Source organism: Centrocercus urophasianus, unplaced genomic scaffold, assembly GCF_019232065.1.
Source record: "Centrocercus urophasianus isolate 14NV4802_14NV808 unplaced genomic scaffold, USGS_Curo_1.0 seq_16, whole genome shotgun sequence".
Taxonomy (NCBI): domain Eukaryota; kingdom Metazoa; phylum Chordata; class Aves; order Galliformes; family Phasianidae; genus Centrocercus; species Centrocercus urophasianus.
In genome coordinates this window covers 21,371,933-21,387,823 of record NW_024884711.1, presented here as the reverse complement: position 1 = coordinate 21,387,823, position 15,891 = coordinate 21,371,933, and positions in this window count along the sequence as shown.

Genomic DNA, 15,891 nt, shown 5'->3' with positions numbered 1-15,891 from the left:
TAATGTCCTCTATTTTGTTTAAATTTGTTCTCTGTCCCCTTCTGAATGTTGTTCTATTTTGTCCTGACCTAAAGCAGGATAAGGGATTACAATGCATTGACTTTTGCTAAATGTTTTCTAATCTCTGCCTCTCTCCTAAGAGTTTTTTTACTTGGCCTAGAGGAAAAAATCTAATACCTTGTATTAAAACTTTGCATTAAACATTTTATTTTATTTTATTTTTTTTTAAAAATAAGCAAATGCAAAATATTACAAAAGCACTGGTAGAACCTGTAATTCCTAATGTTATCTTGTTTCCATTATGAAACCCCCTGGTTATTTTCTTTCTTGTTATGACTTTGATATACCTAAAGAGGCAAAGCTTGCATGGCACTGAATGAGAGTTCACACAGAACTCTTCTCATTACAAATGTACGTAGCATGGTTACATCTTTCAAATAAATCAGCCATTCAGTGAAGTCTTTCATATTGTCATATATGATTCCTTTGCATCCTAAAAGAAATGCATTACAGGTGAACAGAGGCCAGAATAGCAATGAGCAGACGTAAAAGATATTAATCTTCATGAAGTCTGTTGTTCATTTTCTGCAATTACTCCACAGGAGGTAAAGACTCAGTAAAAAACAGCACAGGCTGTAGAATATTTAGAATGTGCAGTCAGTTTTCTGTGTAGATGCAGGCTAGATGCAGAACCGTGATTTTATTTATTGCATTTGGTGGTTTTTTGTTTTTTTTTTTTCCTTCACTTTTTAACAGACAAACCAGTAGTCCTGAATTTGGTTTCATTCAAAGTAGGATAATTGTTATTAGTGTGAAAACCAACCCAGGAGCTTACTGTTGAGTTTTTCTCACTTATTCCTTTTAAATGCAAAATACATACTCAGAATACACAATGAAAGAAGAGATATGGCTAGAAACTGAAAATATCCAGATCCTTTTATTAAAAAAAAAAATGGATATATATGTATATTTTTAACTGAAACTTAGAAACAAATTTTATTCTGTTTTTTCTTTTCTTTTTTTTTTTTTTTCAGCTTAAAAAGTTATGGGAAAAATGGAAAATATAGAGGAAAAAAGCAACAAAATAAGCTGCAAGCAATTCTTTTTCTATGTAACTTTTCGTTCAAAAATTATTTGATTTGATATTTCTATGAATTATTTTTCTAGCTTTACCTTGAAAAACGGGTTCTCCCTTTTAACTGTCTCTATTTTTGAGTATCAGCAGAATTCAAAAGTGATAGAGTCATTCTCCAATGTGATCCCTGAATCACTAATATCACTCTTGCTTATGACTGTTTAATAGTACCTCTGCTGCAGCAGAACTGTTCAGAGGATGGCATATCAATCATAGAACAGATTAGAGTTGATCATTTTATTCACCTTAAGTCAATGCGTTTAAGTGACTCATCTTTATTAACTATGGTGTTTCTTGGATTTCTGTTGCACCCTTTTTCTGCTGTGCAGTATAAATATGTTCAGAATTATATCTTTGACACTGATTATTGATGTTTTTGAAAATAATTAATAAAGATATTTCCAAGATATACGTTTTTATTAACAAATTATAGCAAATTTTCATTTATTCTTGTTAGTCAAATCTTTTAGAAAAGATACTTTCTTGTTCTCAAACACTGATCAGGCACTAAAAGACCTTCTATATAATAGATATTGACATTTAACTATAATTGAAGCTATGCATATGAAGTTTAGAATTGAGTTAGTAAGATCTCAGTGGGATATTTGAGAGAGGAAAATATCCTTGCAGACCTCAAAATGACTCATCTAAATGAGAAACTGTGGTCCGCAAATTCCTCATGTTTTATGCTAATAGCACTTAACCCTATATATGATTTTGGATTAAACGTGATAATATGAACTTAGCTTTGCCTTTTCAAATTTACCAGTTTCAGTTGCACTTGGAAGGATTTTTTGGAGATAAATTGTGGTTTTAACAGATGACTTGCATATTAAATATGAGCTGCCTTTCTCATTATGAACTAATTTAGGGATATGCATGCAATTAATCATGACAATAATGTACTTTTCCTTAAATTTTACTGACTACTGCTACATCTTTTATTAACCATAGATTTGATAATAGATAATGGATTTTCAGATAATACAAGTAGTGTTCTCCTTTAACAAATGTGCCTGGTTAAGGAAAGATAGAAGCTAGACTGTTCATATTTTAGACAACTTTATTTTCTTTATTTCTCTCTACAGTCAATGAAGAGAAGAAGATTCCTTCAGGAAGCAGTGAAGCATAGGTTTGAACTCTGGTGAAATCTCTCCATGAAATCTCTCCTTTCAGTGTTGATGCGGACGTGGGGAGGCAAGCCTAATGCTAGCCTTTGTGTTTGCTTCTCAAGGCATCAAACTGACTTTAGCAAGTAAGCATAGTTTTTTTTTTAAAGCTAGTTAGAATTTCTCATAATTATAGCAGTAGTGTGTTTGACCAAGTATCTGAGAAACAGAAGGCATTAGATCTAGCAAATGGAGTTCTGCTGGCTGCCTAGCTCTGTCCCTACCCTTGGGAAATACTTTTAACATGTAAATGAGCTATTAGATCTATCATCTCTCTCAACAGAAGTACATTGTGCACTTATGAACAAAAGATGATGCATCAGAGAGCTGCAACAGTGCTATTATTTAATTATTAGAATGATTAGAAACTAGCTAACATTTCTGACTGAATTTCTACTCTTCTACATGTATAGAAGAAAAGTGAAAAAGCTTTCATATTCATCAATATTTGTGAGTTTTTTTAACATTAATACTTGCAGTGATAATTTGGTATCAGACAAATACATTTTCCAGACACAGATACACATCTCTGTATACTTTACTAGCACATTTCCAAAAAAACAATTGCAAGCATGATGAGAAATTCTTCTTTTCCATTGTCAGAAATTTCGAGGGCTGCTGCATCTCTTTTTACAGATCAGCACTTAAAAAAAAACAATCCAAAGTTATCCCAATTTTTCAGTTCCAATTTTACAAAGTGCTTTGAGCATCCATTATGTTGTGCATGTAGAATTTAAAGGATTACTGATAGCATATAGATTACCTAGAGAGGATATAGATGATAATATAGGGTATAATTATCTTATAATACCATATAGTTCCTTGTCATTATGATTTTAGTACTGCTTGCGTAAAAAAAGTGCTACTTATTGCTGAAAAGTTCAGTTTTTCTCACTTCCTTTTATTTTTCAGTTACATAAGCAGTTTTCTTAAGTGACATGATCTCCATGGCAAATAATCATAATATTATAAGGACATACTTTATGTGGCTTCACTATCTGAAACTTGTGTTATGCATGGAACTTGTGTGCTCTGATAGGATCTTTTCAAAAGCAGGAACTTATTTTCCTTGAAAAATGCTTTGGGCTAATTTTACCTTTGCTGGTGTTTGATTATTCTAAGAAATGTCACAGTGAATGAATCCACTGCAGATTGCTGGTAGCCAATGAGAGCAAATAAGTATCTGAGCTTTAATTTAAAAAAAAATAAAAATAAAAATAAAAAAAGCAAACATAAGAAGTATAGAGAGGACAAAACTAACTGGTTTCCATTCCACTTTTGTGAACATAACATGCCCATGTTGATAAAGATACTCACAACTTACATTAAAATGCCTGTTAGTATATTTAATAAGAAGCAGTGTTTGTGTATAATACAAAATAAATGAGTAGAAATTCTAATTTTCAGTGTATCATTTTAGCTAATCATTTTCATATAGTAATATTTATTTTAATTTTGGGAAAGAATGAACTAAAACAACAAAAAACACATATTCCAGACATCTTATTGCAGTTGTGTGGGTGCACTGTCGATCTGCAAAATAGCTCAATCACCTTTAATGCCTAAATTTGTTAGTGCCAGGTAGTAAAATTAAGTACTTTTCAGCCTCCTTATTTAAAAAAAAAAAAAAACAAAAAAACAAAAAAACAATTGTGCATATATACAAATATGAAAATTCCAATGGAAAGGCTGTCCAGCCCGAGAGACCAATGTGCTTGCTTGCTTTAACTCCAGACTGCTTTCTCCCACTTACATCATTTACAGAGAAAGTTAATGTTTTCCAGTCCTCATTTGTGATCACTCTCCACTGGTCAGGTCTTCAGAGTAGATTAAGTGCTGCATTAAATTGTTAAAAAACAATTTTACCTGTTCTCGAGAGCAGAAATATCTAATGCTCATGGTTGCTGTCAGCTGTGTGTCAAGCTGCATTGGGAGCTCCAGGCCAATAATGGCAGCAAATATAGAATAATCTCTGGGGGAGAATGCTGCTCTAAGAACTTTTACAAATCTTTGAAGTATCTGCCTAGGGCAGTAGTATATTGGAGTGTGTCACACTCGTAGGAGAGAGGCCAAAGTGCAAGGCTGAATCAAGGAATCACCCTGATGACTCTGATGTCCCACGGAATCAATGCTGCATCCCAGCTTCTCCCTCGCTCTCTTTAATACAGCATGCCAGGCAGCTACCCTTCCGTCCAAACAACTTGGACTGGTAAGGAAAGGGACAGAGGTCCAGGGACTGATTTGCAGATAGGGCTGAAATTTTGTACTGTGAACTCCATGGGCTGAGACTCAAAGACAATGACCTTGCTAACTCAAAAACAGAAAGCAGCTTGACCCCATCCAGTTACCCTCATGTTATTTGTTGGTTTACACTAGTGTCTGAACTGTATATTCAGAACTCATGCAGTACAAATACACCAATAACTGCCATTTTCATGTTTCCTGCATGCTGTATATGTATGTTTTTGGTAACCTCCACAGAGGAGCCACTGTGAAGACAGTCTAGATGCCATCTTTCTGTTTTTCGTCTTTGTAGTTCCCTCTAGCAACCATAAGCTTTGTCATAAGTGAGGTAAGGTTGGAGGAAAGATTCTAGTTTGGACTCCTTTTTTTTTTTTTTCTTCCAATAGTGTAGTCTACATCTTTGACCATGCTGAGATCAGTGGCTTCTGAGAATCAGGGCATTTCCTGAAAGCAGTAGTTTGACCCTCAGTGACTTTGAGCAGGAGGGCTCTAGCTGAGCGTGTCTTCCCAGAGGAAAGAGCCACTGCAGTCAGCATTGTCAGGATTAGACCTTAGATAATTGTCTAATAGCCTGGAGGTTTGTATCACATTTTGATACTGTTCCTACTGATTTCCTTGACCTCATTGCTCTCTTTTTGTAGAAACACCAAATGTGCAATTTGGCTCATTTACTTACGAAGTATAACAGGGACTGATGATAGAAAGGTCCTATTTTCTTCTGTAAAAACAGCAGCTGGAAAGTAGGTAAATGCTCCATAGAGTGTATACAATTACACAGCTGAAAAGCACTGCTGGCCCTTGCATCAGTCCAGTGGTCACAGCTGTATCCCCTGCTAATGAAAAAAACCAAATGCTCTTTCCTTCCTTTGTTGTTCTTCTGGAATCAGAGAAGAATATTGGAGATAGTGTTAAAACAACTACTGTGTTTTTCAAGTTTTTGTAATGTTGAAAGCCGATGAGTGTTTGCAATTCCGAAGAGCTTTTAGAGTGTCTAAACAGTGAAACACAGATTTTTTCCTTCTACATTTAGTACGCAAAGCCTGCCTAAGCAATTTAGTTCTTTTCACAGCTTTTCTGAAAAATGGTTGCAATCTGTGTGATGGGTGGGCTGGAAACAAGAAAAGTGATTGGGGAATTTTGCTGTTACAGCTCTGCCTGTTTTGTAGTCTTTGATTTCAGTTTATTGCAGAGACAAATATCCAAGATTTAATAAGAGAAGATTAATTGAAATTTAATATAGCAGTTGCTATATTCACCCATGCTGAATTCTAAAGATTTCTTGAGAATTCTAGCCCCTGAGCTGTTGCCAACTAATTAATTCCTCATGGAGAGCATTGGGTATTGATGCCTATTGGAAAGATTTGGCTCATGAGAGTAACGTAGGGAAGGAATTATACCTAGCTGAGCAATTTTCACAGGGGAGACCCCTATTAGTATTTTCTTCTTGACTTTCAGAATATTAAAGAAGGCCAAATATTAAGAATTGAAACAAAGATCCCCATTTTAGAAATTACTGAGTATGGAAATAGGCAGCAATGCAATAGCTTGTCTTGGCTGGTCTATGCCAGGATACTCATGGTGTCATACCCTCTGGAAGAACAGTTGTCAAACCGAGCTAGGATTTTCAACACTAAGACACTAATCACTTCCACTGTATGAATCAACCTGCTGCAAGATGGGTATACAAGAGCTGTCTAAACTTGCTAGCTTGGGCTGCAGATGACTCAGCAAAGAGAACTAATGCAAGATGCAGAACTTGTTTGAGAAGAAGATTTGGGGAGATAGAATGAGCAGTCATCAGATTTGTGTCAGCTGCACTGTAAAAATGAGCAGAGCATGCCAAACAAAGATTCAGTTTGTTTGATGTCTATTCATACCTACTGGCCAAAATTTTTAAAGACAGATCATAGATAAAGAGAGGTTTGTTGTTTTTCCAAGCTGAGGATCTCTAAAATGCTTAGATGTTTGTCATTCTTATGCTGCTTCATACATGTGATAAGCTGCCATATTGACTTCTATGCAACTTTTTGCAATGGAGATCAGAGCTGCATTTTGCAAGATTTTTATACAACACAGATTTTGCATTGTAGCAAAATGTATGTGGAATAGTTACAGTTCACCACTTCAGTTTCTCTTTAGATCAAAAAGTAGCCTGCAATGCAAGCCTTTTATTTCAAAGGTGAGAATAATTTGTCTCTATGTTCATATAATTTTACATTAGGGATACTAACAGGCTTAGAATCTCTGCAGCATCAACTGCAGACCATGAAATGGATGAGAACAGGTTGCACACTTCTCAATGAATTATATTAGGAGGGAAAAATGTTCTCCATGATTATTTTTGTGTATTATGCATAAATCTTGCAGAATATGTTGGTATTCTTGAAGCTGCTTTGCAACAGAATACTGTGTCTTTGTAGCACCAAACACTATTTCTAAGCACTTGTTTGAAGTTTTCATCCATGAACATGTTTCACATCGCAAATAGCTGCAGATTTTAATCACTACCTATTTCTTAAAAATGTATTTGAATTATCCTGTTAACACAGATAAGTAGCAGATTTGGATGTGGTAGAGCTCTAGCTAGGCTTTCATAGTATCAGAAGATATTTTTGCTATAATTTTACAGAGATTTGCTCTGTCATAACAGGATAATTTCTAGCTCTCCACCCTATGCAAGCAGATAGCAGCATTTATGAGAGTAAATATTTAGAAGTTAGTTTCACATGGATACATGACTGTATGCAAACATTTTTATGAATTCCTTCTGATACAAAGGTCTTCAAATTCACAAGGAAATAGCTGTTTTACTATGGTTCTTTTACATTGGATCACTAGAGACAGTGGATTACGTTGGTAGAATTTTCTTACTCTAGATGAGTGTTCTAAAGTTCTGTTATCACTTACTCCTCTTTCCTTTTCTTTTGTGCTAGGGAAAATGAAGTTATTCTAGGTATAGCAATGTATAGTTGGCTTATTCCATGGCTGATGCCCTACTGATAGCTCGTAATTATTGAAATTGGTTCACTGTCATTGGCTGGAGCTTTTTAAGGAAAAGCCCTGCCTAATGTTAATTGCTTTTCAGAAAATAGACTGTTTTCTGCTCTAGATGCCAAAAGACAAAGATGAATGTTTGCATCTGTTAGGTCTGATTGGAAGACAGGAGATCTGAAGGAACTCTATTTTAAAACTCCATTCTTGTGCTATTTTTAATCCTCTGATTAGCTGGTTAATAGAGTTGGCTGACCAAGGAGGCAGGTGGCCTAAGTCCATTTCCTAATGGTTTTCTTATTGTTTGGTTAGCTTGACCTATTTCTTTTATCCTTTTTACAACAGTTTAAGCTTGACTAATTGGATGGCAGTATTAGCCACCAGCAATATATAGGAGCTTTTAAGATTTTTCTTTGCTTGTACTTGGTTTCTTACGGCAATTGGGTTTGATTTGTGTGGAGTAATTTTGGTGGCTGACTCTTCTGTCTGCATAGATACAAAAAATGGATGAGATCTTAGATAATACAAAGGCATATTTTTTATGAAAAGGAAACATAAGAATTAGAAATGTGAAATTACTAACAATATTCAACAGAATTCTTTTCTAGCAATGCAAATTATAAAATAATTGTAATATAATTTTGTTTCCTTAATGGAAAATGTAGTACCAGCTCAGTGAAGTGATTCCTCAGTATTGCATGTCTTTAGTTACTGCTTGAATAGAACACTGAGTCATATTCAAACAATTATATTTGAAAAAACGAGATTTGATAATTCAACCAAAAGCCTCTAGCTTTTAACTAAATACTGTAATTTTGATTCTCCACTTGCAGCAATAACTATAAATATTGCAGCACAGTTTAGACTACAAAAGGTCTTGTCAGGAAAGAATTACAAAAGGCCAGCTTGAGATTTGGCCTCATTAAATGGAGTGAAACTACGCCACTGATGTTTTTGGCTGAGGATTAGTCTGAAGTTCAAGTCAAAATACTAAATGTGCAACTGTTTCTATACATTTAAGAAGAAAATAGTGTAGGGGCATTACTATAAATGTTCAAGGTCTTATGATTGCAATAGAAACCCAAAAATCATCCACTGAAATAGGCTGAATATTCTAGATTTCACAATTATTTTTCCTTCAGATTTCCTTGCATCATGCAGATTTCCACACTCATAGCTGTCATGGCAGGCAGGGGAGATATAAATTTGTATTTTGTGATTGAATGTACACTCCCCTGTTTTGCCAGCAGATTCCTTTAAGTCTCTGCAGAAGTCCAGGAGTTGTTACAGCTCTAACACTGCAGTCTTAGAAATCTGGAACAATTACAGGTTTCAGTGCTAGAGGAATGCTTGTCAGAGGAGAGTGAATAAAAATATATTTTTTCCAATATTAGATAGAGTGAGTCTAGAACTTGCCTAGAAAGTTGGAAGATTAAGAAAGCCTTTTGGCTGCGGAATTCATGGATGAGGTATTTCTCCATTTGTTTTAGTTGAAAATGAAAAAGGGATGATTTGATAGTATGTTCATGAAACACCTATTGAAGTGTGCACAGACAGTTATGATCACATTTTTTTTTTCTTTTTTTTTTTTTTTTTTCTGTAAGCACATAAGGAAATGGACATGCTAATTTCTCTTTCTTACATAGCATGAGTAGTCATTCTCTACCAGGCTGGATGGGTGTGCCAGAGTAACAACATTAAAAGCTTAAGGATACAAACAGAAAGGTGTCAGATCATCCACAGAACTTGCTGCTGAACCCTGGAGCAGGTTGACAAGTTTGCAGTCTGTTCTGTGGTGCCTTTTGCTGCAGATTATTCAGGGCATCAGATGAAAACTATGGATGATGCTGTGTTTCTAGGATCATAAAACATAGATGCATCTAACCACAGCTTCTAAGTTCCTCTGTGAAGCTGTGCCAAAATGTAAATAGGAACCAAAGTTTTGGAACATCGGATATAATGAATGTGCTAACCAGCTTATTGAGTGTATTTTAGGAGCTATCATTGAGTGACCAGGAACAATAAGCAATTGAGTTTTATTAGAGATTTTAGGAGTTCTGAACTCCAGTAGAATATTTCACATGGACTACACTTTTATTCTATGCGTGCTTTTAATTTGAATACTCACTGTTTCCTTGCGGTAATGTAATTATGCCTAGTGAGGAGTAAAAAAAAAATAATAGTGAAACCACATACTTTGTGGGGAATATTAATTGCATGAAAAAGATAGCTTCGTAGGAATTTCTTGGATTAAGCAGCTGAATGTTCTTGCTATATCTCTAATTGCAGGGTATTGATTATTTCAGGAAATATGGCTTATGCGAGATTGTAACTTTTCCTCCAAAAAGCCTCAAATATTTCTATTATGTTTAACCATCTGTCCTTATATCCATATATTGACAGGTCACCAGTTTGAAAGTTGATCTAAGTCTTAGCATGACTGTATTTTATAAATTCAATTCAGACTCTTCTGCTGTAGCACCAACATCTGCCTCTGATATCATGGGCCAATGACAGCAGAGAATAGCAGTCAAACAACTGCAAGACCCACTGGATGAAGAATGGGAATCAAGAGCACTTACTGTTTGCAAAGTGTCAGAGCAGAAATTTTGATATCTACTAAGGTAAAGAAATACTTACATTTAGTTGTGGGGAATGCATTTGCTGTTATATATTCTCATATTTTCACTTATCTTCGAAGGAGCTCTGAAACCTCAGTTCACTGCCACTTAGCTTCTGACTTGCTGTACGCAATTTCAGGTTCCTGTTTGTTTCTGTTTAAGCATGTATTCAGGCATAGTATGGCATCTGTTGTGCAATAGTATTTCTGTATCATTAACGTATTTAAACATCAGATACTGAGATACTTAATACAAAATGCATATACATAATAATTGAAATTCAACATTGATGATTTAGCTGTATGTTGGTACTCATCATTCACCTTCGAGCTGGAGTTAATGGAGTTGCAATGTGCCTTTATTTTGAATTCTTGTAATTAAAGTGCAATTGCACATTTTTCTGTTTTCCCATTGAAATGAATCTCCATGGCAATGATATATTCAATGGAGACCCTTCTTTGGTGACCTAAATGTAAGATAATCAACACTTTTATTTACCATGCCTGAAAAATGACTATATCATACTAGTAATTAAAAATGGACTTAAGGCCCAAACTGTACTAGATTACAAAATAATTCCCTCTTAGTGGGAGAGAGTGTGGTGAAGCCATAGCTACCATATTTTAGTCAGTTTAGGATTCTTGAAGGCAATTATTTTCTACAAGTTAAAAAGGCATTGTTTTCATCTTGGCAATTAATGAAGTACAGTGGAAGCAATATCTTGGTATTATTGGTGATAAAAGAATCAAGTCCAGCTATTAGTGTCTGGCTAGATTTACATTGTTTTAGCAGAAAGAAAATATAATGGCGTTATAAAATAGGGCTACTAAATACTTTAACTTAATTCAAATATTCAAAGAAATTGGCATAAATTAATACCGTTTCTTATAAAACATTTATCTTAGTGGGTTCAGCTTTCTGCTGAAGATTTGCAACATCTAAAGAATTTTAGATTGAGGAATCTAATTTTTGGGTTTAAATCACGTTAAAATCTAAGTTGTGCCAGGGTTTATACTTAATAGTCACTTAATAATTTCAGTTATTGGTGTTGTAGCGCTGTAACCAAATGTGAGGTTTTCAACATTTTGTATTCTCTTTATTCAATATATCTGTTTATGCTACAGATACTGCCTCTGGATTTCCAGGGCAATGAAATCATCTGAAAAGGTCTAAAGGTCTTGTAAGAGGAATTTCAATTAGCTATTTTCTCCCTTCTGTTTTATTTAGTTATTTATTTACACTCAAAATCTAGCAAGTTAGTCTAAGTCATATCATTGTATTCAAAAACACATGAAATTTCTTGCTACCAACTCATAATGATTACCAGTCTGTGCTTTCTCACCAATCATCTCCACAGCAAATGTTGTCACGTCATGACAACAAGAAAGTGAGTTAGTTTATTGTACAGTCCTTCTGACTCTTGCAGATTGACAAGCTACTTCCTGGCTCTGCATTGTGTTTCTGAGGTTGGGATCATTTAGAAAACTGTCAAATAACTGAGAAATCAGGAGTAACTCTGTCTATAGTGTCATATTGTTGAGGATTTTACATAAAAACTTCTTCAACTTCAAGCCCATCTCCAAACTGCTAGCCTGTTGCTATAATACACATAACTATAAAATGCTTACCGATTTATTTATTTATTTATTTTCACTCTTGACTTTGTTTAAATGTCTATTTTTGCATATTGAAAATTTCATTTACAAATTGCAGGGCAAGTAACAGGAAACAATAGGGAGTGCAGGAAGCCAGAAACACGATTTTAGATCAAGTACTCTTTTTCATCAACTTGGCATAAGGACTGCTCTCAAAAGTAAGACCTCCTATATATTTTTTTTTTTCCATACTGTTCCAAGACATCAGAGGCAGATGTTGGTGGTATGGCTGTAGAAGTTGAAACTTCCAGCCAATATCCTGCCACATTCTGTTGCTGTGTAACAATGGCAGCAGAGAGGGTCTGACAGAATTACGTCTGACATGAATATGAAGTATATGAAGCAATACTGTGAGATTGAATTGCTCCATGAAAAAAGAGATTGCAGTTACTGACATTCATTGGTTCTTGCTGAACATTAATGGAGACTGAACAGTGAGTGTGATCACAGTTAGACGGTGGTGCATTCAGCATTGGTGTCAGTAACTGTGGATCGCCTCCGCTCGTGTGGATTTTATAAGCATGGCATTGCCACTGAAATTGCATAGCTGATGGTGGTGATTATATTGAAACATATTGTTTTGCAACTGAGAATTTGCTCTATCAAATAATGTTATTGTGCTCTTTGTGTATAGTTTTCATGAAATAAATAGCAGGCAACACTTTTGGAGAAATTTATATATAAAAAAAGTTTATCTCAGCTTTCTATTTTTTTTTTCTTCAGTAAAAATTCTGAGAATCAGTGAATAAAGTAGTGGCAAAGGAAATTTCAGTGTTTCCCTTGTTATAAAAACAAGAATTGTAATTTAGTGGAAGAAACTGCAATCAGAAAACTTACTGATGTAATGTCGTTAGGTACAGGATGGTAATGTCAGGGGTTTCTAGCAAGTTCTGTGTAAGATGCTTGTCAAAAAGACACTCCATAGGTAGAATGTGACTGGATGAAAAAGAGGGATGGTAAAAGTCAGAATCACAAGTTTTTCATATAAGTAATTGATAAATACTTGTTCTCAGCAAGGGAAAATTTTCAACATATGGATGTAACTGTAACAGTTCTACTCTTCCCATGCTTTTCTCTATTTATCATTGTCTTCATATATGATACATGGTAAGAGAAATGAAAATCCTCTAAAATGGGTAATGTGGGCACAGTTTATTTCTGAATTCTATTTTTCATTTGTTAATGGAAGGATGTAATCACTACAGAGTATTCAGGCAATAATCTGTGATCCTGATGCTTTGCTATATCTTTGATTATTAAATAAGCATATTTTTTGCTGCATTAGTTACACAGTAGAAAGTGTTACTATAGCACTTTAGTCTGTTTCCCAGGTGACTGATCTTAATGTAATTTGAGAAGATTCTTCTACTTTTCCAGTAAAATTAGCAGATCTGAAAGTATTTTAGCAAACGTTGCCTTTAAAATTAGTAGTAAGAAGATATGTAACTCAGCCTTAAAAAATGCCAACCTTAGCATAAAAAGCAAGATGTCTGTAATCATTTAAATGTCAGGTTCCCCTGGGAATATTCTTGTGCAATAATCAGGCCAAAAAAAAGAAATACAAAGGATAAAAAATCAGCATCATTCACACAAAACAAAAAGCATCCAACACAAAAGAAAGCAACACAAAAAAAGCATTCACACAAAAGCCTAACAGCATCCAATACAAGTATAAAAGTGAAAATTTGGGAGAGTAAAGTTGATGTTATTAAAGGTATAAATTTGGGATGAACTTGGAATGATTCTCAGTTATGTGAAGTTCTATCTGTGGTTGTGATGGTGGGAAATTTTTTTTTGGTTCATTTTAGATCTGATAGATATAAATGTGGTAGATCTAAAGTGCATTTAAAGTGTGTAGTAATGATTTATACTCATTTCCTGTCTTCACCTTAGACTTCGTGGTTTTCATGTCTAAATAAGCTCTGTTGGAGATGGCCAACAAGAAAGAGAATTGTTGCTCTACTCACAAAAAAGCACTTAACGAAAGTAACCAGCTCCACCAGAGGATGATCTGAGCACTATATTCTGAGAATAGAGCAAGCAGGCCAGCTCCTGACATACAAATGTAGTTAATACTTTATAATATAGTATGAAGAATAACAGATTAAGTCTTCATATGTAGCTCTAAGATACTTTTAGAAAACTAGATGTGATTTTCTCATAAGTAACTTATCTTTCTCCTGTTCTTTTTGCTGTATTGGCAATAAAAAAAAAATCTGTCAGGAACCAGCTGACTTCACATACCATTTCTAATCTCACATCAGCACTTGATCAAAGCCCTTTGTGCTTCATCTGTCATTTGCTCATTTATGCAATCTTTGCTTTTCTTAAAAAAAACAAAAAACAAAAAAAAAAACAAAAACCAAAACAAACAAACAAAAAAAAACACAACTAAAACTAAATGTGTAATTCTACAGTAGTAACTGACATGCAGACCAGATGCATGCAAACTTGCTTTTTAGTGCTGTTGTAAAATTATCTACTGCAATATATATGTTTCTTCCAGATTCATTCACCTATCAGTATCCTCTCTTAAGCTTATGAATATTGGCTAATACTATTAGAAAACTGTACACCAAAGACATTAAAAAAAGAGAATTAAAATTTCCATAGTCAGAAATTCTGGTGAGTTTTATGGGTTTGCTGCCTCTGTATCACTAACCGATGTGTTTCAATACTCTAACTTTATTTAACACAACTACTCTCCAATTGGGATAATATTGTAAGCTGATATTAAAACAGAAAGAGAAGAGAAATCCTCATAGGTAGAACATTACAGCTTCAATAATTCCACTGTTTTTCAAGTAGGCAAATGGATTGATAAATATGTCTGAAAAATGACACTTTCTTTTAAAGCTAAAATCTTAATTCCAGCTTCAGGCTGCAAAGGGAAAAGCCTTCAGTCATGCATCGTTCCAGGGAATAAAACATAACTATTTAATAAAAACTAACTAAAGTTTATAGATGGCTCTGTGCTGTTATCTGTCATTGTACATATTTCAAAATCCACAATACTCCAGTGGTCCACTGCAGTCTATTTTGAGTCCAGGTTATTACCAAAATGTTTCTTCTAGGGAGTGTGGTTGATATTTCTTTGATTTTGAAAACATTTTAGGTAAGCACAACAAACATTTAGTTGGAAAACCAATAATACTAACTTATTTCCCTGAAACAACTTGACAATATGATTACGTGATGTTATGGAAGAAATGTATTGAGCAGTTACAAAATTAGATGAGATATAATAGATTGCAGATATTTCAGATTCTTCACAAGATTATTAATTCAGAATGTGACAAAGGTACTTTCATGAGTTTTATAAAAAATATTTGAAGATCCCAAGTGCTTTGGAACTATAGTCCATAAAACATTTCTTAACAGATGTTACAATATTTTTAAGTTAAAATACTGGAAACAGAAAGCTATAATTTAAAATGTGTTGTGTGCTCCCCCTAAAAGAAAAAGCAACAAAAAAACCCAACCTTCTAAATCTTTTTCTAAATCACATAGGAATACTAGCCCTAGTGACAAAGTTGATATGATGACTTTAGCACTGTATTGTGTGCTTTCCAAGTAAAATTAGTGAGCTCTGCTTCTCACCACAGGAAATTCAAATAGGGACACACTTGTCTTAGTATGTTCAGATAGACTGTCATTCTGGAGATAGGACTCAACACAAAAGAGTTATCTTGTGAGTTGTGTGCCAGTTTGTGTTAATTGCTTCTTTTCAGCTGTGGGCACTACTGGGCACCACTGAAAAGACTGTGGCTGTGTCCTCTTTGCACTCTTACTTAGATATTCATATACTCTGAGATTTTCCCTGACCTTACCTTCCCTAGGCTCAATAGTCCCAGTTCTCTCAGCTTTTTTGTCTAGGAAAGGTGCTCTGGTCTCATCACCCCCTTCATGGTCCTTCACTGGACTCTCTCCAGTATGTCCATATCTCTCTTGTACTGGAAGTGCCAGAACTAGACCCTGTACTCCAGGTGTGGCCTCACCAGTACTAAACAGTGTGGAAGGATCACTTCCTTCAGCTTGCTGGCAACACTCCTCCTTATGCAGTTATGAATACTGTT